General features: G+C 43.3%; 1 long non-coding RNA gene across 2 annotated transcripts in view; it reads right to left on the bottom strand.

Annotated features, from left to right (window-relative positions):
* Positions 1-22650, bottom strand: part of LOC121011836 (uncharacterized) — a 73495-nt gene that overhangs the window by 30993 nt on the left and 19852 nt on the right. For both annotated transcript variants that reach the window (XR_005781790.1, XR_005781791.1), the window contains exon 4: positions 13964-14068. This is a non-coding gene — a long non-coding RNA (uncharacterized LOC121011836). The remainder of the gene's footprint in view (positions 1-13963; positions 14069-22650) is intronic.

Here is a 22650-nt window from a genome sequence, read left to right as displayed (position 1 = left end):
CCAGTTCTTCTCCCTACCTGATGCTTTACTCCTGTACTATTGAAGAGTGATATCTTCAATTTCCATAGAAACTCCTTACGGGCAGGGCACCTGGGTGGCTCAGTCGGCTAAGCATCCGGCTTCAGCTCAGGTCATGATCTCACAGTTTGTGAGTTTGAGCCCTACGTCGGGCTCTGTGCTGACAGCTCAGAGCCTGAAGCCTGCTTTGGATTCTGTGTCTCCCTCTCTCTCTGTCCCTCCCCGACTCGTGCCCTGTCTCTCTCTCTCTCTGTCTCTCAAAAAGAAATAAAACATTAAAACAAACAAACAAACAAACCTCCCTGCAGGCTAATTAGAGACCAGCTTATAATTTAAAACAGGTAGACCTTAATATTCTCTGATGCATGCCAATGTCTACTTCCTGTTGGTAGAGTTCTATGGACCATCAGGAAACTTTTGGGGATCCTCAAGAAAGTCTGATAAAATAGTTTACTAGCTATATGTTACCACCCCTTTTTTAAATCATAGGAAATATTTTATTACTTAAAAAATTTTTTTAAGTTTATTTTTATTTGTTTTGAGAGAGAGAAATAGAGAGCAAGAAGGGGAGGCGCAGAGAGAGAAGGAGACAGAATCCCCAGCAGACTCTATGCTGTCAGCACAGAGCCCCATGTGGGGCTTGAACTCACAAACTGTGAGATCATGACCTAAGCCGAAGTCAAGAGTTGGTTGCTTAACTGACTGAGCCACCCAGGCACGCCTCCTTTTTTTTTTTTTACCACTCTTTCTTTTATGCACCAGCTATATTTACCTAAAACACCACATGGGGCAACTGAACCACCACTCTCTTCCATTTGCCCTACTATTGCTACTTTGGAGGCTACTCTGTCCCTTGGCTGGTGTTCTCAGACCAGCCCTGGACAGCCTGTTAATGGCCTTGCCTGAGTTTCCTCACTGGAGTCCATTTCTGGAGGACAGTCAAGGAAATGAAGCTAATGTCAGTGGAAAACTGGGTAGTTCCATGATGGCAGGACCTCTGACCCAGAAATACTATGATTTCTCCAGTGATCAACATTCCTTTTCAAGCTTTGGTGGAAACTGAAAGGAAGAGTCAGGGCTGGATGTGAGAAAGCAGATTTTCATCCCAGATGTTGCTTGGTGGCAATTGCTTCCATCACAGAGCCGGCTCACGATATTTATTGTCGTGACACATATCAAGGCATCCTTTTCATACCACTGGATTGCTTTGAATAAAATGTTAATTCATAGTATGTGCTTTAACTTCTTCTAAAGACTTTAAGTTGACCATTATTGGTAGAAAAGTCAGTGCATGGGCACCAACAACGTGGTTAAGGTGGCTCGTGGACTCTAGCTCTCCAGAAATAAGAAAAAGCTGAAATTCCCTTGGCTTGCCTGGAGACCTTACCGAATACTAATGTAATGGGTTCATAATAGGCAATATAGTTCATTTTAATTAGAATCCCACAATCCTAGAAATTAAGTTGAAAAAGAACTATTAGGTCATCTGGCCTATCACCTTCCCTATTCTCTCCTCAGTGCAAGATTGTTCCCTGGGGTCTCTCAGAAATGCATGGATTGGTCTACATTTAAACGACTGCAAAACTATGAGGTTTATGTCATTCCCCTTGGGAAACTATTACACAGTCTAATGGATTTCACTGTGATTTCTTTCCCCAAGGATTCAGCCCAAATTTCTCTTTGCTTGAGTTTGCCACCTTTTATTTCTCTTTGAATACTCAGATTCAGAAACATCACAAGTAAGAATAACCAAATCTATTTTCTACTCTTCAGCAGTAAAAGGTGGGAATCTCAGCCCAGACCACTTCCTCAGTTTCACGTTTGTAGGTGAGTTGGGACATTACTAACCCTTTCTAACCACTAAGATACTCTCCTTTCCTCATAAAAGGAATCCACAGACTCACCAGGGTGGGGTCAATTTTGAATTCTGATGGTAGTGGCACATTTGACATGATTCTTGCCACCCTGCCTTGTCCAATCTGCCATATATAAATGAGGATACATTTGCCAAGATTTGAGATGCCCTCTGCATCTTGCTGAACAAAGAAAATCATTCTGGCTTTTAGGGGATAGAACTTAAGACTCTACCTTTATTAGCACCATTACCAACCAATTAAGCTACCATATTATATTTCCTAGGATGACACCAAAAGAATCTTAGAAGTGCACGCTGGCTAGGTCAATAAACAGGTATAAATCCCCATGTCATCTATTTCACATATGTTTGTCTGCATGTACAGAGAGAAGCAGCAGCACCGGGAGAGAGACACGAAGGAGAAACAGCAGCAGAGCCACAAAAGGAAACACCCCCTGCATTTATAAAGGACAACTGAGTCACATGCATGGTGGAACTATGATGCATTAGAACTCCTTAATTGAAGAGAAAGGCCTCCCTGGAGATTTTACTTCCTCACGTTTGCTTTTGGTTATTATTATTACTAGAATATGATAGAGACAGCAATGCCCTAATCTGAGAGAGGATCATTCTTCTGAGTAATGCACAATGCTGCAAAAACACTAATGAATTCAGAGCACAGCCAGGACCGAATTGCAAGCAATGGTCCCTAAAGGTAATCCCCCCGAATTATTATACTAGATGGCAACTCAGACTGAGTGAGATGGATGGGAGGAAAATGACTCTCGGAGTGTGATTTAATGACAAAAAAAGGCATAGTGAACATATGACCGGGCCTCCATTTCTAAGGATAGGCCCTTTCATCCATTCATTTTTTTTTCCATCTTCATTTACTGCAAGCCCTTCTGGAGCCATGCACTGTGGCAGGTGCTAGGGGCACTTGTCCTGGGCTGTTGGAAGGAGGTGGCCGGTCATATATTAGCACTTTAATGGCAAAGAGTTATGCTTCATCTTCCTTTGTGTTGGAAGTAGGAGCCAATTTAGAATTTTTAAAAATGGACTACAAAATCCTGTAAAGGGGGACAAAGTAGGAGAAAATAACATAACGAACACTTGGGTGCCCACCACCTAACTTTATCAAACCTTAACATTTTGACCTATTTACTATTTTTTTTTTAAATAATAAAATATTACAACTATACTTGAAGTCTCCTGTGCACCCCTTCTCTAAGCCATCCTACAGGTGGCCATCATCCAAAATCTGATGTTTGTCACCCTCCTTCATGTTCTATACTACTCCTGATGTAGGTGTCTTATGTGTCTATCTTTGTTTAATTTGTTTTACTTATTTTAATTTACATCCAAATTAGTTAGCATACAGTGCAACAATGATTTCAGGAGCCCCTTACCCATTTAGCCCATTCCACCTCCTACAACCCCTCTGGTAACCCTCCGTTTGTTCTCCATATTTAAGAGTCTCTTATGTTTTGTCCCCCTCCCGGTTTTTATACTATTTTTGCTTCCCTTCCCTTATGTTCATCTGTTCTGTGTCTTCAAGTCCTCATATGAGTCAAGTCATAGGATATATGTCTTTCTCTGATCTTTGTTTTACATGCTTTCTATAAATGTTTACATATTCAATTTTGAGGGAGAGAGAAAGAGGGAGTGAGCACAGGAGGAGTGGAGAGAGAGGGAGAGAGAGAGAATCCCAAGCTGACAGTGCAGAGCCGGACAGGGGCTCCATCTCGCGAACCATGAGACCATGACCCGAACTGAAATCAAGAGTCAGACACTGAATCCATTGAGCCACCCAGGCGCCCTGTTTTATATGCTTTTAAGTTTTACACAAATGGCATCCTATCGTCTCTATTCTTCTGTCATTTGCTTTTTGTCATTCAACATTATGTTTTGGGGATTTATCCGTGTTAATACATGTAATTCTAGTCCATTCATTTAAATTTCTGTATGATGTTCCATTGTATGGCTATACAATAAATTATTTGTCCATTCCTGATGATCATTTAGGTCATTTCCCCTTTTTTACCTGAGTACTAACAGTGTTGCAATCAACATTCTTCTATAAATCTCCCATGATGATGTGACACTTTCATTAGGTTATATGCCTAGAAGTGGAATCTGACTGAAAGTGGTCATAACTAGGTACAAAGTAGTATGGGAGGATTTGCGTCTATTATCCTTGCTTATACTTGTTTTGATCAGACTTAAAATTTTGGTCAACATGATGAGTGAGTAATGGTATCTCATGGTTGTTTTAATTTGTAGTTTGTTAGTGACTGGGGACCTTGAGCATCTCTTATGTGTTTATTGGTAATTAATGACTATCGTTTTATGTTTTGCCTATTTTCTATTTTTTTCTTGCTGAGTTGTAGTGTTTTTTTTAAACTCTGGATACGAGGCTTTTATCAATGGTCGGTTTCCAATATTCCCTCCCAGTGTCTCTCTTAATCTTTGTTTATGGAGACATTCTTCAAAAAAAGTCAATTTAAAATTTAATGTTAGTGTAGTCAAATGTGCCACCATTTTCCATTATGGTTTTTCCCTTTATACATTGTCTAAGGAATCATTCCTTAGCCCTTAAATCAGAAATGCTTTCCTATATTTCCTTATAAATGTATTAAATTTTTGCTTTCATGTAGAGCTTTTTAATGCACTGACAATTGATTTTTGTGTGCGATGTGTTTTTCTTCTTCTCTGTCTGGATAACCAATGGTCCATCCCTCTTCTGCTCTGTAATACCAAACTTTCACTTAAGGATGGGATATTTTAGTTGTTGTCCTCCAGTCTTTGGGTCTATTTTTCTATTCCTGCACTGGTACCACCTCTCATCACTGCTTTAACACTCTAAGAAGTCTTGATATCGGGCAAGGCTAGTTTCCTACTTTTTTTTTTTTTTTTTCAAAACTGCCTCTCTTTATCCTTTGTCCTTTGCTCTTCTGTATAAAACTTAAGATCAGCTTGTTAAATGCTATCAGTTAATGAATAGACTAGACCCATAACTCCATTCATCTGAGCTAGTTTAATTTTGCTCTGACTGCTATTACTGCACTAAGCAATAAAGAAATGCCAGACACGACTCTAAGTGTTTTATAAACATTGAGTCATTTAAACCTCACCCAACCCTGTGAGGTAGGTACTAATTATTATTCCCTTGTTCTAGTTGAAGGGACTGGGATTGATGATATTAGGTAATGTGGCCAAGGTCCCTGGGTTATTATGGGGCACAGCCAGAGCACACCTGCTTAAACTCCTTCTAATCACACTCCAGGCCTTATCTGGACATACAAAGCTTCAGAAAATATTTTGCACTTACTGACCATGCAAGCAAATTAAAATTAGTATTCTCTTTATTTTACCAAAGAAGAAACTAAAGCAAAGACAAGGTACATGATTTGTCTGATACCCTGTACAATGTCCACCACAGAATGGAACTCAAGTCCTTTGACTTTCCCTGTGTGAAAACCCACCCCTTCCACTGCTACCCCCTGGTGTCCCACCAGCTCTTGCCACTGTGTTTTCCAGGCCAGACGCCTGGAATGCACAAGTAAGAGGCTGCAGTGAAATCCTAGTCTCCACGGAATGCTACTGAGCCCTCAGTGGGCCATGGCAATGAGCAAGTGGAAGTCAACTCTAGAGGTGAAATGGCTTCGTCAGCCGACGGTTCCTGGGATGCTCAGGGACACTTTCATTTCATTCTGAAAAACTAGCAGTGAGGTGGGAGTGGAGACTGACACAACAGAGATGTCTCCTACCTCTGACAGAGCTTGCCAAATGGCAGAGCTTGCATATTTTTAAGGAAATGCATGAAGGAGGTTGTAAATGCTGGCAATAGTGAGGCCAAGTCTGTAGGAACAGATTACTCGAGAAGTAATTGAATAAGAAAACATCGGGTAGGAGCTTTGAAGGTAGCCAAGAGAAAAACATGCCATACAGAGATACTCACCGACCCAGGCTGCTGGTTGGAGGACAGACCCCGTCAGCAGCAGCTTTCCCTATAAATTTGACTCGGCCACCACACGTTCAATGACATTGAGCAAGTCATTCCAGACAGCCTGGGCATCTCCATTCCCTTCTCTGAGAGAGGAGGCCCATGAGGGGCTTTTACTAAGGTGAGGAAATCCGTGTAGTCTGGAAGAAAGAATGCAAGTCCATCGATGGGCTCTTGCTCTGCAAGGGATATGGGGGACACCTAACCTTTTGAAGGCTAGAAGTGAGGAGGGCAGTGAAGAGTCACAAAATAAACAAAGTGTACGTTGGGTTCATCTAAGGACAGTTTGTATGCCTCAGAGCTTGATCTCCTCCCACGTTTTTCTTTCACTGTCTTTGACTGCAAACAATTTTTGGCAAGATGCCTATTTTCTCCACATGTCAGTCCTTCATCTCTGCTGTTAGGATTATGGTACTGCCGATCCTCACCGGGGACAGCACATGTGAAGGCTAACATGAGGTACTATGAAGTCAACACCCACAGCGAGTAGAGGAAGGTGAGGAAGACTGGAAGTGGGATTAGAAGGTGCTCTTGGGTGGTCTCAGCTCCTCCTTCACAGCTGCAGGGGCTGGAAAAACATTGCAAGCCAGCCCCACACCTCAGAAGAATTATAACGCTGGCCAGAGGCTCCTTCTAGAGCATTCTATGCTGGCCCAGCCCTGCCCTCTGGAATGAGTCTGTTTCCTACTGGTTTTCATATTAATGAGGTAATTATTGTGTGTGTTTACACACCTGTGCCTTATTCTCAGCCTCTCTGAATTCTTCTCCAAGCAACGTGGTTCCCTTTGCCCTTCTTCTAGCAGGAAGGGACTCAAAGGAAGCGTGGAGAAAAGAAGGTTTCCTTTCTTTAATTTTAGCTTTAATTCCTGACTTTATCTTTGGTCATAATATTTATAGTCTCAGCCACCATAATAGTAGCCACTATTTACTGTATTTTCTGAGTATCACTCAGATCTCAGATAATCAAATGAAATTTCAAACAGTTCCCACATGTACCTTGCTCTTCCAGATAATCTATGAGCAAATGAGACCACAGCTCTATAGATTCTGTAACCAGCACGACACCCAGTAGGCAAACTTGGGGCAGTAGGCATTGGGCTGGTGTTCTTTGAGTTCTGCACATAGTAGGAGCTGTGGCCACATGATAGGCTGGCAATGAAGCAACAGCCAGAGCCAAGGTCATGAATCGTGATTTACTCAGTTACTGAGCCAGGAATTATACAGCATTAGCTATAAGGAGTTTTTACAGTAAGGAGCACTGTAAAGCAAGAAATGAAGATGTACTAGACAGGATCCCTTCCCTCAAAGACTCCCCTCACTGGCGGTGGAGATCACGCCTGTTGTGTGCACACACACGCACACATGCAAAAAAGTAACCAGACTTCCAAAGTGTGAGGTCTTATAAGTGACATAAACCCAGTGCTCTAGGCCTGAAGAGGGGAGAGAAGTCAGGGACAGCAACCTGTAGAAGTGAGGACCTTTAGGCCCTAAGAGATTCAGAGTTGAAAGTGAGGGACACGAATCCAAGAAAGATGGCTAGAATACAGGATTCATAAGGAGGAGCGGTTAGAATAGAAATAGACGAGGAGAGAAGGTTTGTATGCTGGGTTAAAGATTATGCATTTATCGGGTAGGTCATAAGGAGCCACTGAAAAACCTCAAGGAAGAGAAGTCTTTGTTGAGGACTTGGGGAAGAGAGGAAGCCATCCATCAGAGAAGACTGTAAAAGAAACACAAGTTTGAAAAGATATACTGAGTAAGAGTCCAGGGTGAAGAGGGAAGACAGCTGAGGAAGGACCCTTGATGTGTCTGAAGCTAAGCTGAAGTGGAAGGGCTGCTCTGGGAACCAAGTGGGGAGAAGGGAAAATGGCACCCGGGGGTAAACAGAAGGGAATTTCCTTGTAGCATAGGAGGATCCTGCGCTTCACAGGCCCAGGCGGCGGATCCCAGTAGGAGAAGACAGGACTCCAAGTGAAAGGCTGTCTCTGCTGGCTCTGCAGGTTCCTGGCAGTGTGGCTTCGTCAAGTAGTGTAACCTGTGGGAGGCTTTGCCTTCTCACAGCTGAGATGGCGGTCATTGCTCCCGCCTTCAAAGCGACTGAGGTAAAGAGAAGTGTGGGTATGTGTGTCTGTGAAACATTAGGGATGGGGTTTTAATTGTCTTCTTCATGTGGGGCTGGGGGGACAAGGTGCCACATGCTGACTACGTGCTGAGGGACGTCAGGGCACACAACCTTGGTTTGCGCTAGTGCTTCTATGGAGAAGGTGACCAGAAACGCTGAGTGGAGGTTGCGTGGGCAGGAACCTCTCTAACGGGAGCACTTTGGTTCCCTGTAGATAGAAAATGGGCCACGTTACTGAACAGGGAGAAAAGCTGGGAGTCAGATGATACTTGATTGTTGGGAGGGGGGTCAGCGTACTGAATGTAGTGCTTTGAGGAGCCCCTTGCCCTCACGCCTGACCCTGAGAAAAGTTTACCAAAGGTCTTGGGGCTTTAAGAAACGTTAACATTAGGGAGGTTGTGGAAAATGCAAGAGAAGCCTGGGGCTGGGGCCAGGAGGGACTGCCCTAAGGATCCGGTGCCTCCAGGTGAGGTTTCCTCTTCAGACCAGGATAACCTCCAGCCTCACTGCTTCCACCCCCAAATGGCTCTTCTGAGCTCTTCCTGACCCCTGGGAAACATCCCCAACACCTGGTGGTTGCTGACCTGCTTCTGGTCCAGTATATCCTCCTCTTTAAAAAAACAAATTTTAAGTCAGTGGAAAGCGTATCTTTTCCCCAATGGGGTGGCATCATAAGCCTACTTTCCATGAAGCACTTAGAAGCGAGCAAAGAACACAAGCAGTGGAAACTCTCATTCCAAACGTACAGCTGTTCCAGAGCAAGAACCACGCTACACGGCCTGCCCGCAAATCCTGAGCACCTGACATGGCATTCCCAAATCCTTGAGGACTCCAGAGGGCATGTGCCCCGGGACACCCCCAGGATTCTGACAGCAGAGGAAAGCTAACCAGTGACTCAGCTTCTGCCTCAAACCAGCGTCTCCTGAAAGGGGGATGTGCCAGCTAGCACCAGGCACTCTGTTTCAGTCCCTATCCTTGAGTGTTCTGGCCATCCATGGGACACAGATACCTTCCAGGTAACAAAATGCCCTTCATGTCCAAAAGAATGACCTAGAGTTGTAACCGACAACACAGTCCAAAGTTACTGAATGATACCAAACTGCAACTCTTGGAATTTGACTTTGCAGGCTATGGATGTTTCAAACTAATACGACGCATGTGCTATTTATTTATTTATTTATTTAAGAGAGAGGCTTGATCCCATGATCCTGGCATCATGACCTAAGCCAAAATCAAGAGTTGGACGCTCAACTGAGCCACACGGGCGCCCCATATGCTAATTCTTAAATAAGAAAACTACCATGCCTACCACCAGATGGCTCAGAGAATGACCAGGTTAATCAAGGATGGAAAGGGGCTGGTGAATATTGACACTATGAACTGAAAATGTAAATTAGAAGCAATGCCGTGGGCCAAAGGAGGCAGAAGGTAGATATATACGGAAGTAGATAATTAATTAGGTTTTGGCTACTATTAAGAAACCAACACAGGCCAAATCTCATTATAACTGACACCATTAAACTAGAAATCTGGGTATTAGCAAGATTATTCAAAAGTCCCTGGTTGGCCCCTTTGTGTGTAAGGCAACAGACAGATTGCTGGTGCCCTAGTCTGAATGATAAATTGACTCTCCCTCAGTTCTCTCCTTAACTAGCTGACAAGTCCCTGCTTACTGACTCAGTCTGTACATCTGTCAAATGGGGACAGTAACGCCTGACCTGCCTCCTACTGGAGAAAACGAGAAAACGATGCCATATCACCACAAACCTAGTAAAAACTAGCATTTGTACTCATGTAGTACTGACAAAGCGTTTTCAAATAGTTCAGCCCCTTTGATCCTCATAATAAGCAGTGGTGAAGACTCTTTCAGACGCCAGACACCCTTTACATGACAAGTATTTTGCAATGTCGTCTTTACTAATACAAAGTGAAATTAACTGAAAGTAAGCTTCAGTACACATATGATTTTTTAAAAGATAAGTTTTTGATAAAAGGAAAATTATTCATTAAATATGCACTTGGGAACTCAACCCGGTTCTTCTGAGGCCACTGCCATTATCTTTCCAGAATCCTCTTAAGTTATTTTTTAAATTAAAAACAACCAAAATTAATGTTGTTTAAGAATTCCCTGGGGCGCCTGGGTGGCGCAGTCGGTTGGGTGTCCGACTTCAGCCAGGTCACGATCTCGCGGTCCGTGAGTTCGAGCCCTGCGTCGGGCTCTGGGCTGATGGCTCAGAGCCTGGAGCCTGTTTCCAATTCTGTGTCTCCCTCTCTCTCTGCCCCTCCCCCGTTCATGCTCTGTCTCTCTCTGTCCCAAAAATAAATAAAAAAAACGTTGAAAAAAAAAATTAAAAAAAAAAAAAAAAAAGAATTCCCTAAGGCCATCATGTTTCTCTTCTCCAAAAATAAGACAATCTTGCTTTTTCATCACAGTACCTTGTTCTAGCAATCCTGGCCTTGCTGTATTGGTCAGTTCTACTACAGTGACAAATAATCCCCCAATTCTCAGGTGCTTACAGCTGACTTACTCATATTACTGAAGGTTGTGGGTCGGCTGCTGCTCTGTCACGGGTGTGGCTCAGCTCCAACCTGTAAGCCAGCTGCTGGTCTGCACCATGTGTCCTTGTCCTACGGGGATTCAGGCTGAAGGATCACAGGGTACGTTATGCCCATGGCAGAGGAAAAGAGCCAGACAGCCGGTGATAACCCACAATGCCTCTCAGAGTGTCTGTTTCAAGAATCTGCACATAGTCACATGGCAACAGTCAGAGATGTACAATCCTCTTACAGGGAAGGGTAGGTGAACAATTGCAAAGTGCAATGCAATCTGTCATAACTGATCAGATCAATTATGGGACCCCAGGCAGTCCTGCTAACAGACTTGAGCTGGCACACAGAAACGCTTGCCATCTTTCTCGAGCCCAAGGGTCACAGATTCAGTCACTAATGGGAAGGGTAGAGACTGTGGCAAAGAAAAGAAGTCTTACCTCATTTAAAAGAGCAGCTACATGGGGGCACCTGGATGACTCAGCTGGTTAAGTGTCCTACTCTTGATTTTGACTCAGGTCATATATGATCTTGTGGTTCATGAGATCGAGCCCTGCACCGGGCTCTGTGCAGAGCTTGCTTGGGATTCTCCCTCTCCCTCTCTCTGCCCCTCTTTTCTCTCTAAATAAATAAATAAACATTAAAAAAATAAAAAATAAAGGAGCAGCCCCTGTCAGCCCTTGGAAGTGGTACAATGTGCAAATGAACACCCAAGTCCTTTGATCTCTCAAGAAAAGTCAGAAAATCTGATATTTGTGTAAAACCTCCTATTTTTAAAATTTTTGGAAACTCTTTTCATTAAAAAAAACCATGACTCTGCAGACCAAACAGAGCATCCCAAATCCAAATTTGGACCACAACTTAAAAGTTTTCATACTGTGCTTTAGGGAAGTTTTAGGGATGTGACAAACTGGACAGGGGCTGCTGTCCCAGGAAGGAGGTGAACAGATTTCTTATTCATTTCAGTGACTCAGAGAGAGTCAGTACTCACCTGGCCCAGAGTCACTCAGACTCCATTAATTGACTCAGGGCTCAGGTCATGGTGTTACTCGTGGCCTTTGGTTTTCCTGTCCTGGGTTTGGCTGTCTGAGCTGTGCCACCTCCCAAGAGACACCTTTCAGGCTGATTGACTTAAAAATTAGAGCTCAGATGGCAAAAGAAGGGGGGCAATAATAGGGCGAGAGATTGCACTCATTTGCCTCTTTAAATTTTAATATGGAGCGCGATTTGTTAACAAGGGGGAGGTCCCGAGGTACTGAGGGGTATCAATAATTCAGCAGAGGCTGTCAAGCTGCAAATAGCTGCATGGTGCCCAGCTGATGCTCCTGCTGGTGACACTGGCTACCCTTTCAAGCTTTAAGAGAAAGGGCCAGGTTTCCATCATCCAGCCCATTTCAGTCCTGTCTTTCCCTAGCTCCCAGTTCCTCGTGGAACTGGAGGCGACTCTACTGGAGGCTGTGACCATGTACAGACCCCGAGGATAAGGGTCCATAATGCTAAACTGATCGCAGGTTAAACATAAAAGTTCCCTAAGGACAATGGTCGATGGAGCTCCCGTTTGGTAGGATCTGTAGTGCTAAGGCCATCTCCCAATCACACGAGTTTACTGCCCAGGACTTAATAGAGCCCTCTCCCCCAGCCCCAAGATGAACATCACTCCTTCCTGTGTGCCAGATCTCATTTCTCCCCCTTCTTTAAGAAACTTAACAGAAGACCATAGGGGAAGGGAAGGAAAAATAAGTTAAAAACAGAGAGGGAGGCAAACCATAAGAGACCCTTAAATACAGAGAACCAACTGAGGGTTGATGGGGGTGAAGGCTTGGGGGTGGGGGGTGAGATGGGAAATGGGCATAGAGGAGGGCACTTGTTGGGATGAGTACTGGCTGTTGTATGTCAGTGATGAATCACGGGAATCTACTCCCGAAGCCAAGACTACACTGTATACACTGTATGTTAGCTAATGGGACAATAAATTTAAAATAAAATAAAATAAAACTCAAAACTCACCTGGACCTGGTCACTGAGTTTCTTGGATGATAGCACCCCTTGGCCAGGGCAGAGGGACATAGTGGGTCCCAGCCTAAGATACTGGAGTATGTAGCTCTAGAATCACATAAATCCATACATCCCCTCCCACCAAGATATAGGCCTTTGGGCAAATTTCTAAAGTCTTTGAGCTTCAGTTTTTTTCATTTTTTAAAACAAGGATAAAAATACCTATCTCGGGGCGCCTGGGTGGCGCAGTCGGTTAAGCGTCCGACGTCAGCCAGGTCACGATCTCGCGGTCCGTGAGTTTGAGCCCCGCATCAGGCTCTGGGCTGATGGCTCAGAGCCTGGAGGCTGTTTCCGATTCTGTGTCTCCCTCTCTCTCTGCCCCTCCCCCGTTCATGCTCTGTCTCTCTCTGTCCCAAAAATAAATAAACGTTGAAAAAAAAAATACCTATCTCATTTAAGGATCAAATAAGATAGCATATGTAAATTTATTATGATTATTATTACAACTTTCTGAATGTGTCTCCAGTTGTCTCCTTCCTCACCCTCTACATGTTGCCACTTGAGGCCAGATGTCCCACGGGTGACACGGGGCATCTTTAGACCAGAGCACCAGTGATACAGCTTCTGTTTTTGATCAGGAGGAGTCGAAATAGAATTAATGCCAGCCAAATGGTAACAGGGGCTGCTTTGGGCCTTTGTCCTAGAAAAGCGAGTGATAATCAAACACACCGTGTCAATAAACTCAGCTTTCTTTGGAAGGCCCACCAAATGTCAGTCCCAAAGGGCATTTAGCAATGTCAAGACGGCATTCATTTCCTATCATTGTTGCTGGGCAGACACAAAGCTTTGGATCCTAGACAGTCTCTTCACATAGCAGGACAGGTCAAATAATGTGGAGAGAGCAGGAAAGGGGGCAAATGCTAACCCAGTGGGTTCTGCTTAATGTTCCACATTGTCTGGGATGGATTTCATAAAACATTAGCAGCTGATGCTATTAGCCAGCAGTAGGTCTGGGAAATGCTGTTCAATATTTTTCCCATTTCTGAGTGAAAGAGAGAGCTGAGAGAATAATACTGTAATAAGGAAAGCTTTGCTCCTGGCAAAGGGCATGTCCTTCCCCCCCACGTTATTTGGTCACTTGCTTGAGAACAGGAAACAAAAGCAGAGCTGGGGATGAGGGTGAAGCAGAGGGAAGCATTTGTCCCTTAGAGTAAGGTAAAAATGTTTGTCTACCGTTTTAATAATTTGCTCTTCTATATTATAATTTTGGCCAATTTAATGCTTCAGTAAAGTGTGAAGTCCCTATATCACTTTGAGAAGTCGTGTCATGTGGAATAAAGGGGTGGAAGAACATCAGAGAGTTTTCTTCTCCCCCATTCATACCTTTGCTGGTTCGTTAGTCAAGGAGGCAGACTCTTACCTTATCCCCTGGTCCAGGATTTCCAGGTAGTGAACGTGAATGGAGTCTAGTGCAGAGTGGCAGTGAGAAATGTCAGGAAGGACGGACAATAAGCCCTCTTGTTTCCTAAAACATACATAGGAAGATACAGAACACAAAGAATACGGGGCTGGTAGGAATAAAGGGGAGGGCAGACAGGCTGATGTTGGGGTTATGCATTCATAGTCATATAAAGAAAATCCAAATATGAAGGACAAAATCCAAATATGGTCTGAATATGCCATGATTTTTTACTTTTACTTTTCCCTGGAAAGTCTTCTGTGTTCAGAAACATCTCTACTGGCCTGTCACGGTGCCTATAATTCCATCAGGAAGTTGAATGTTTTAGTTTATAGGGAACTTCCACTTGGAAAAAAACACTACATATTTTCTTTGACTTACGACAAATTAGGGTGGATTTCTCAATCTGTCCAGTGTGTCCATTCCTCTGCCACTACTTTATTTTCACTTTTGCCATTGTTGCTAGGTTAGTTTGACAGCCTTTTTCCTCACTGGCCTCCCTGCCTCTGGCCAATGTCCCTTTAAGCCCCTTGTCCACAGACCAGCCCAAATGGTCTCTACTAAAGGCTAGTCCATACCTCATCCACCTGCTTCAAACTTCAAAGGCTTCTTAGCGTTTTCAGAAAACAGACTGAATTGAATGATATGGATTGCAACAGTCTCCTTAGCGTTTTCAGAAAACAGACTGAATTGAATGATATGGATTGCAACAGTCTCTGTTGACCTCTCCAAACTCACAACTCACCCCATCATCACCCCCATTCTGTGAACTGTTTACAGCTCCTGCTCTTGTCCCCAGCCTCTGTACCTGCAGTTCTGTCTGCCCCGTGTACCCTTCCTGCTCTGCTACCTCCCCTGGACAAGCCCTATGAAAGCTTCTGGTCTGGATATGGGGCTCCTCCGATGGATTTCCATGGGATTCTGCACAAATCTCTATCACAGCACACGTTCTATTATTGTTATGGTGGTCTCATTGTCTGTATCTCCACGTAGATCGCATAGTCCTCGAATGTTGACTTTACTTATGTCTCCCTGGCATCTACCCATGGCATAAGGTGGTTCACAGTCAATGATTTTTTGATGAATAAATGCATTACTATAATAAGAAAACTAATGCTCAAAGGAGTGTCACTCAAGCTGTTTTATTACATGAGTCAGACAGGCACCTATAGTTTTTCTAGTTAAGATATTCATCTTTTCTTCCTAATCAAGACACAAAATTGTCTACATGACAGAAGATCCCATAATTTTAGTTAATGAAGTTGTGAAGGATTGGGAGGAAATATTTGTGACATATATAAAAGGCAATGGATTAGGAGCCACAATATCTAAACAGCACCTCTACTTCAATAAGAAAGCATACCATCAACCTTGTATAAAAATAAGGAAAGATAAATATTCCATTTGTAAATAAGGAAGAAAGCATGTAAAAAGATTCCCAGTCTCAGCAACAAATCAATAATCACTTTTCACCCAACCAAATTGCTAAAAATGAAAAAGATTGATGAACTCCAGTGATGGTGATGGCATTAGGGAACGGGCTTTCTCTTACACTAGTAATAAAATTGTAAATTGAAACACTTTAAAAATTTTTTTATTTAATTTTTTTGAAGCCATTCTTATTATCAATCAAAATTTAAATACATATTCCCTAGGACCTAGTATGATAGTTTTCTGTGGCTCCTATTTTTTTTTTTTTTCAACGTTTATTTATTTTTGGGACAGAGAGAGACAGAGCATGAACGGGGGAGGGGCAGAGAGAGAGGGAGACTCAGAATCGGAAACAGGCTCCAGGCTCTGAGCCATCAGCCCAGAGCCCGACGCGGGGCTCGAACTCACGGACCGCGAGATCGTGACCTGGCTGAAGTCGGACGCTTAACCGACTGCGCCACCCAGGCGCCCCCTGTGGCTCCTATTTCAAATTACTACCAATTTAGTTGCTTAAAACAACACAAATTATCTTTCAGTTCTGTAATTCAGAACAATGAAATAAGTCTCACTGACTGAAAATCAAGGTATTGGCAGTATTATACTCCTTTCTGGAGTGTGAAGTTGTGAGGGGAGAATCTGTTTTGTTCCTTCTACCTTCTAGAGAGCACCCACATTCTTTGGCTGGTGGACCTCTTCCTCCATCTTCAAAGCCAGGAACTTTGGGCATACTCCTTCTTACAGCACGATCTCTCTGGTTCTGTGTTCTACTTTGTTTTTTCCTTCCTTCCTTCCTTCCTTCCTTCCTTCCTTCCTTCCTTCCTTCCTTCCATCTTCCCTCCCTCCCTCCCTCTCTTTTCTTTCTTTCTTTCTTTCTTTCTTTCTTTCTTTCTTTCTTTCTTGCATAGCGTGCGGATGGGGGCGGGGGCGGGGAGGAGCAGAGAAGGGTAGAGGGAGAGAATCTTAAGCAGGTTCTATGCACAGCACAGAGCCCAAAGCAGTGCTCAATCTCAGGATGGTGAGATCATGACCTGAGCCAAAACCAAGAGTCAGACACTTAAGCAACTGAGCCATCCAGGGTCCCCTCACTTCTTCTATTTTTAAGGACACTTGTGATTATATTAGGTCCATTTCTGACTAAGAATCTTAATTCCACCTGCAATATTAGTTTCCCTTCGCTGTGCAACCTAACATATTCACAGGCCCTAGGGATTAGGAGATTAGACATTTTGGGGGGGAAGGGCATTCATTATTTTACCTACCACTCTAAGAAGTTCCACTTTTGGCAATATACCCTATAGAAATATACATATATGTATATGCATATGTGCCCAAAACTGTATGATCAAAAAATTGGTATTGAAGTAGTGTTTTTAATAGTAAAAAAATGGAAAAAGGTAAAAAGGAAAAAAAAAAACTATCCATAAAAAGGAGAATAATTATATAACCCTATGTGATGGTTAATTTCATGTGTCAATTTGACTGGCCCATGGGTACTCAGATATTTGGTCAAACAGTATTTAAAGTGTCTCTGTGAGAGTGTTTTTGAATGCAATTAACATTTAAATTGGTAGACTGAGTAAAGCAAGTGGGCTTCTCTAACGTGGGTGGTCCTCATCCATCACTTGAAGGCCTGAATAGAACAAAAACGCTAGGGGGTGCCAAGTGGCCGACTCAGGTCATGATCTCGTGGTTTCATGAGTTTGAGCCCCGAGTTGGACTGTGCACTGACAGTGTGGAGCCTGCTTGGGATTCTCTCTCCCTCTCCCTCTCTCTCCCTCTCTCTGTCTCTCTCTCTATCTCTCTCTCTCCCTGCCTCCCCCGTCTCTGCCCCTCCCCTGCTGGCACTGTCTCTCTCTCAAAATAAATAAATTAACTTAAAAAGAAAAGAACAAAAAGGCTAACTTTTCCCATAGTGAAAGGGAATTTCTCTTGCCTCATGGCCTTCTAACTAGGCCATAGGTTTTTCCCTGCCTCCAGACTCACACTGAAATATCAGCTCTTCTTCGGTCTCAAGCCTGCAGGCCTTCAGACTGGGACTAAACCACTTGCTCTCGTGGGTGTCCAGCTTGCTTAAGTCACCCTGAAGATCTTGAGACTTTCTAGCCTCCACTATCATGTGCACTACTTCCTTATAGTAAATCTCCCCCGTCTCTAACTCATACATACTATTGGTTCTGTTTCTCTGGAGAATTCTGATTAATATATCCTATAGAAAAAGCACGCAACCATAAGAAATAAGAAGGCAGAGCTTTGTGGACCAACGTAGAAGGATTTTCATGGGATAGAGTTATATGAAAAAGGGAAATGTTGAGTCTGATCTAATTTGTATAAAAATCGAAAGGGACATTTATAAATATATAAACACACCCACCTCTCTATATAAATGCGTAGAAAAAGGACTGAATGCTATATATTGGATGCATAACAATGATTATCTCTGTGATTGGGAGTTGGATGGGGGCCCGGTGGTGAAAGGGGTTTCCATCTATACTTATTTCAACTGTTTGACTCTCTTACACGAAAAAGTATATATGAATTATTTGTGTGATTTTAAAAAAACTAAGACCATCAAAACTCAAAGAAAGAATCCATTTGTCCCAACTAATCGAATTTAAAAGAAATTGGCTTACAAGCTGCAATACCCATGAATTTACAAGGAGGAAGGTTTCTTTCTAGTGACTGGAATACCCCTATCTATTATCAAGAGAATATTTTTCTAATAAAAAAAATATGTAAGAAGCCAAATCAGTGAACAGAAGGGGCGTGTTAAGCACGAAATCGGAGCACATAAAGTCAGATGTCCTTGAGGGATGTTTTATCTTAGCTGAGGTTTTTAACTCCAATGAATTATCCAATTGACCCTAACACTTGGGCCTGTAGGCACAGCCTCTCTTTCTGATAATAGCTGTCTCTCTCTGCTCTGAAGAGTCACTTGAGAATTACTGGCAAACTCTCACTCTCCCACTGTCATTTTGAGAATCTCCATTAGATCCACCTTTCCTATTTGCACAAAGCACTTGCACTGTGTCCACTCTCTTTCTTAACAGATTCTATCAGACCATCTTCCATCGCTTATGCTGTTTTTAGTTTCTTGGCAGTGGAGAGAAGGTCATTTGCATTCCCCCAGTAAACACAGAATAGAATGGGTAACCTCATTTTCTGCCAAACAACCATGTCCATTCATAGTGGGGTTTTTTTCTCCCCACTTGTCTCCCCAACCTTGTCCCTAAGATCTGTGCTTTTAACTTACTTTGGGAAACTGAACTTCTATTGATTCAACTGAATCATCTTCCTGGCTATAAGACCTTGGGTCATGTCATTACTCTTTGCCATAATTGTTTGTTTATTTCTTTTTATCTAAGATAAGGAAGTCATGGCAGTAAAACAGGAATACTCCTCAACTTTTGCCACCTTGCAGTGCCACTGAGAAATTAAAATGAGGAAACCCTCACCGATTCAATGAATGTTTGCTGAGGTCTTTTGCTCTGCCCAGCTCCATGCTTGGTTCTGGGGATGCATAAAAGAATAAGACAGTCCCTGCCTTCATAGTGCTCACAGTCTCATGAGAAATACATCTCATGAACAACTGCAATACAGAATAGTAAATGGTAACACAGGGTGTTATATTACACCCTGGAGGGGGTAGGGTTAAGAAAGACTTGGGGAGATAACTCTTGAGCAGAATCTTGAAGAAAGAGCAGGAAATAGGACAAGGTGAGAAAGGCATTCAAGACCAAAGGGACAGCGTGTGAAAGCCATGGAAGAAGGGACAGGATGGCAAGAGTCTGACTGGACATAGGACATGGTAGATTAAAGATAGCCCTAAATTCTTTGACACACCCCTCGAGGCAGGGTTACATTTGAATGTGGGTGGGCTCTGTGACTGCTTGACCAATGGAAGTAATGCTGTGCCACTTTTCAGGCCCAGGCCTTAAGAGACCTGCATATTCCACTTCCTGTCTCTTGGAACACTGTTGGAACCCAGCTACCACACTGTACTGTGAAGAAGCCCAAATAGAGAGGAACTGAGGCTCCCTGGTCAAACGCCCTGGGTAAGCAACCTGCTGACAACCAGCGCCAGCCTGTCAGCCACGTGGGTGAGTCGTCTTGGTAATGGATCCAGTCCAGGTAGAGCAGGTTTGGTGAGTAGAGGAGGGTGGGCGTTGGAGGGGAAATAATAGGTTCAGGCTGGGACCTATTGAGTTTGAGGGGCGATGGGTTATCCTGGTACAGACAGATGGTGTAGTGGGACTTGTAGATCTGAAGCCGAAGAGAGAGACTTGCAAAGGATTGTTGACAGGAGGAGAATGCATGATCAAGGATCCAAATACTTATGGGAAATACACACGGTGAGAAGAGAAGGCTCAAGGGAGACAATCGCAGCAAAGGGGTATACAGGAAAAAACAAGTCTATGAAGAAGCCTCTGAAGAAATAGGAGAGGGAAGTGGTGCAGAAAGTCCACTCTTTCTGCTACTAAGGAGCAGCACTTTTGATCACAAAGAGGAGGCTCTGCGGAGCAACGCAGGTTCATGCTTCACACTGAGCACGAATCGACTCCAGGCAAGCCTCCACGCTAGGCAAGCCTGGGCTCCCTGGGTCCTGCTTTATTACTTACTGGGGGAAATAAACTCAGGCTGAAACTGGAAGCATTACAACCCGCACGCCAGTCACACGAAATCCTTCTTCCCCTCCTCTCCCTAGCTATTCGAGCTTCCCCTTACAAAGCCATCAGGGCTTCTCCCTGTCTGGCAACACATGGGGAGTGCCCTTTGAGAAAAAGACAGGAAACCAAGAAGTGCATTGGTGTTCTGCCTCTGAGCTAAGCATGCAAAGAGGCCTCTTCCATTTTTGTGAAGCTTTTCTTCTCCAAGCTGCACACCTAAACAGATGGGGGAGCAATGGTTTATTGATGCAGGGGCGCAGTAACTGTAGGAAAGAGCAGATGAATATTTCATGGGCACCAATAGCAGTTAATAAATCATGAGGTGCTACAGCCGAGCGGGCCGCTCATTCCGCCCTGGACGATGGTTGCTCAGCTCTAGTCAAGTGGAACCTCCTTTTCTGGCAAGTCCAATCTGTCCTGAGTGCTGCAGGGAAGCTTGTGTGTCATTTCTGTGGGCCTTGATTTCTCAATTCAATACATACTGAGGATGGCTAGCAGTTCTATTTTTAGCAACTGCCAACTCGATGGATATGACGTAGGGAAATTCAGAGAAAATTAGCTTAGGAATCAGGAGACTGGGCTTCTGGTCCCAACTCTGCTAGCTGTGTGACACTGGACAATATACTTAATCTCTCTGAATAATATTTTCCCATCTCTAAAATGAAGAAATGGATGGATTGGTAATCCTGAAGTTTCCTATCAGTTTTGTGATTGTATGAAACAGTGGGTTTCTTGAAGTTACAGTCATTGACTCATGATGTTGGTGATTGTTTCATAAATAATTATTGATAAAAGTGTGTGTGCTGTGTGTTTTGTTCATAGGGAGCATTGACAACCTCCCTTCTGTGTCTAGAGACAAGAAGCATTTACGCTTAACCTTCTGCTTTTTAATGTTTATCATTTATTTCCAACCTACTAGGATAAAAACCCACTTTATGCAGCTGATACGCCTAACTTTTGAAAAAGACAGAACACAGACCTACTCAGTCATTAGCTTTGGCAACAGTACCATTTGGCCAGGCTCAGTATCTGACATCCATTTATTTATCTATTTATGATTTAAAACTTTAACTATATCCAAAAGTTAATTTTATCTGAGTATACCGGTAATGAAAACAGCAACGGCTGGTCACATAAACAGAAGTTTCAGCATTGTTAAAATTGCCAGTTTTAATAACAAAAATAACACTACCACCGTTGAATGTTTACTCTGTGTTAACCTTTTATAGAGTATTTTACAAACATTATTCTTGTTATTTCTCATTAGTCCCCAAATAATGGCACACTGATAAGAAAATTGGGCTGAGAAAGATGAATTTCCTTGCCCAAGGTCACCCAATTAGCGAGTGGGTAAGAAGAGATTCAAACCCTAGCCTGTCTGATTCCAAATACACTATTATTGTAACAACACATAATAGCTAAAATTTACATTGGATTTACTATGAACTAGAAAGTAAGCAGCTCACCCATTGGGATAATCTCCATCTTTCATCTTCTTTGAGCTTTTCTGCAACCTTGTAAGTTGTAGAACATGGACAATAATGCAAATGGTTCTTATCTATAGAAATGCAAATAAATTGATTATCACCCTATGGGTGGGCACATCTTGCATCTATTCCTAAATTCATTTCTGAAGTCGGGTCCCCCCTATTTCTATGTGGTTCTTGGAGTTCTTTAAGCCAGCTAGAATGACTTATTGGTTCCTTCATTTATTAAATTAAACACAATATTTGACATGTCTTCATCTTACATTTGTAGGACAGCCATGATTTTACTTTCTTTTTTTAAATATTCTTTAACAATATACAGCGCACACACACTCACAGGATTCTCAGAGAGGGGGAGAGGGACGCAGTTCTGCAACGCAGCTGCTGCTGGTGGTGTATGTGAGCACAGCAGGAGATGAGAGGCCAGGACGCCTCTTCAGGCTTTTCCACCCCTCCTGTGATATGGTGGGGCCTGTTGTTAACTAAGCTGGTGGCAATCAGTGGCTTGGCCGCCCCGCCTCTGAGCGGCCTGTCTAATGATGGCTCCTCCACCTCTCATTGCGGCAGCTGCTGCCAAAGTATCACCTAGCACTGCCTCTTACCCTGCAGGTCCTTTGTAGGGTCTTTCCATGGCCTTCCAGAGCTCTGCTCTCTCCAAGGGCACTAAGGACAAGGACAGTGGACACTAAAGGGCAGAATTAACCAGCTCTCTGGGACCACCCCCGTCTTTTCGGTAACTGCCTTTCAGATTTAAAGACTGTAAAGCCCCACATAATGAGCATAGACCTGTGGACTGTGACAATTAAGTCACCACAACAGTGTTTCTCATACTGCATGCCATGGAACACTGGTGTTCCACACATAACCTGCAGATGTGCTGTGAGTAAATGGAAAGATACTTCCAAATCTCATGATTCATAATTATTTTATCATGATAATGAAAAATAGTGAAGGAATTTCATTGCCTTACCTTTCAAGATCTAATTAGGTTTTTTTTTTCTCTCTTTTCCCTCCCTTCCTCCTTCCTTCCTTCCTTCCTTCCTTCCTTCCTTCCTTCCTTCCTTCC

Source organism: Herpailurus yagouaroundi, unplaced genomic scaffold (genome assembly GCF_014898765.1).
Source record: "Herpailurus yagouaroundi ecotype Mexico unplaced genomic scaffold, PumYag 195, whole genome shotgun sequence".
Lineage (NCBI taxonomy): Eukaryota > Metazoa > Chordata > Mammalia > Carnivora > Felidae > Herpailurus > Herpailurus yagouaroundi.
This window is presented reverse-complemented; position numbering and strand designations above follow the sequence as displayed.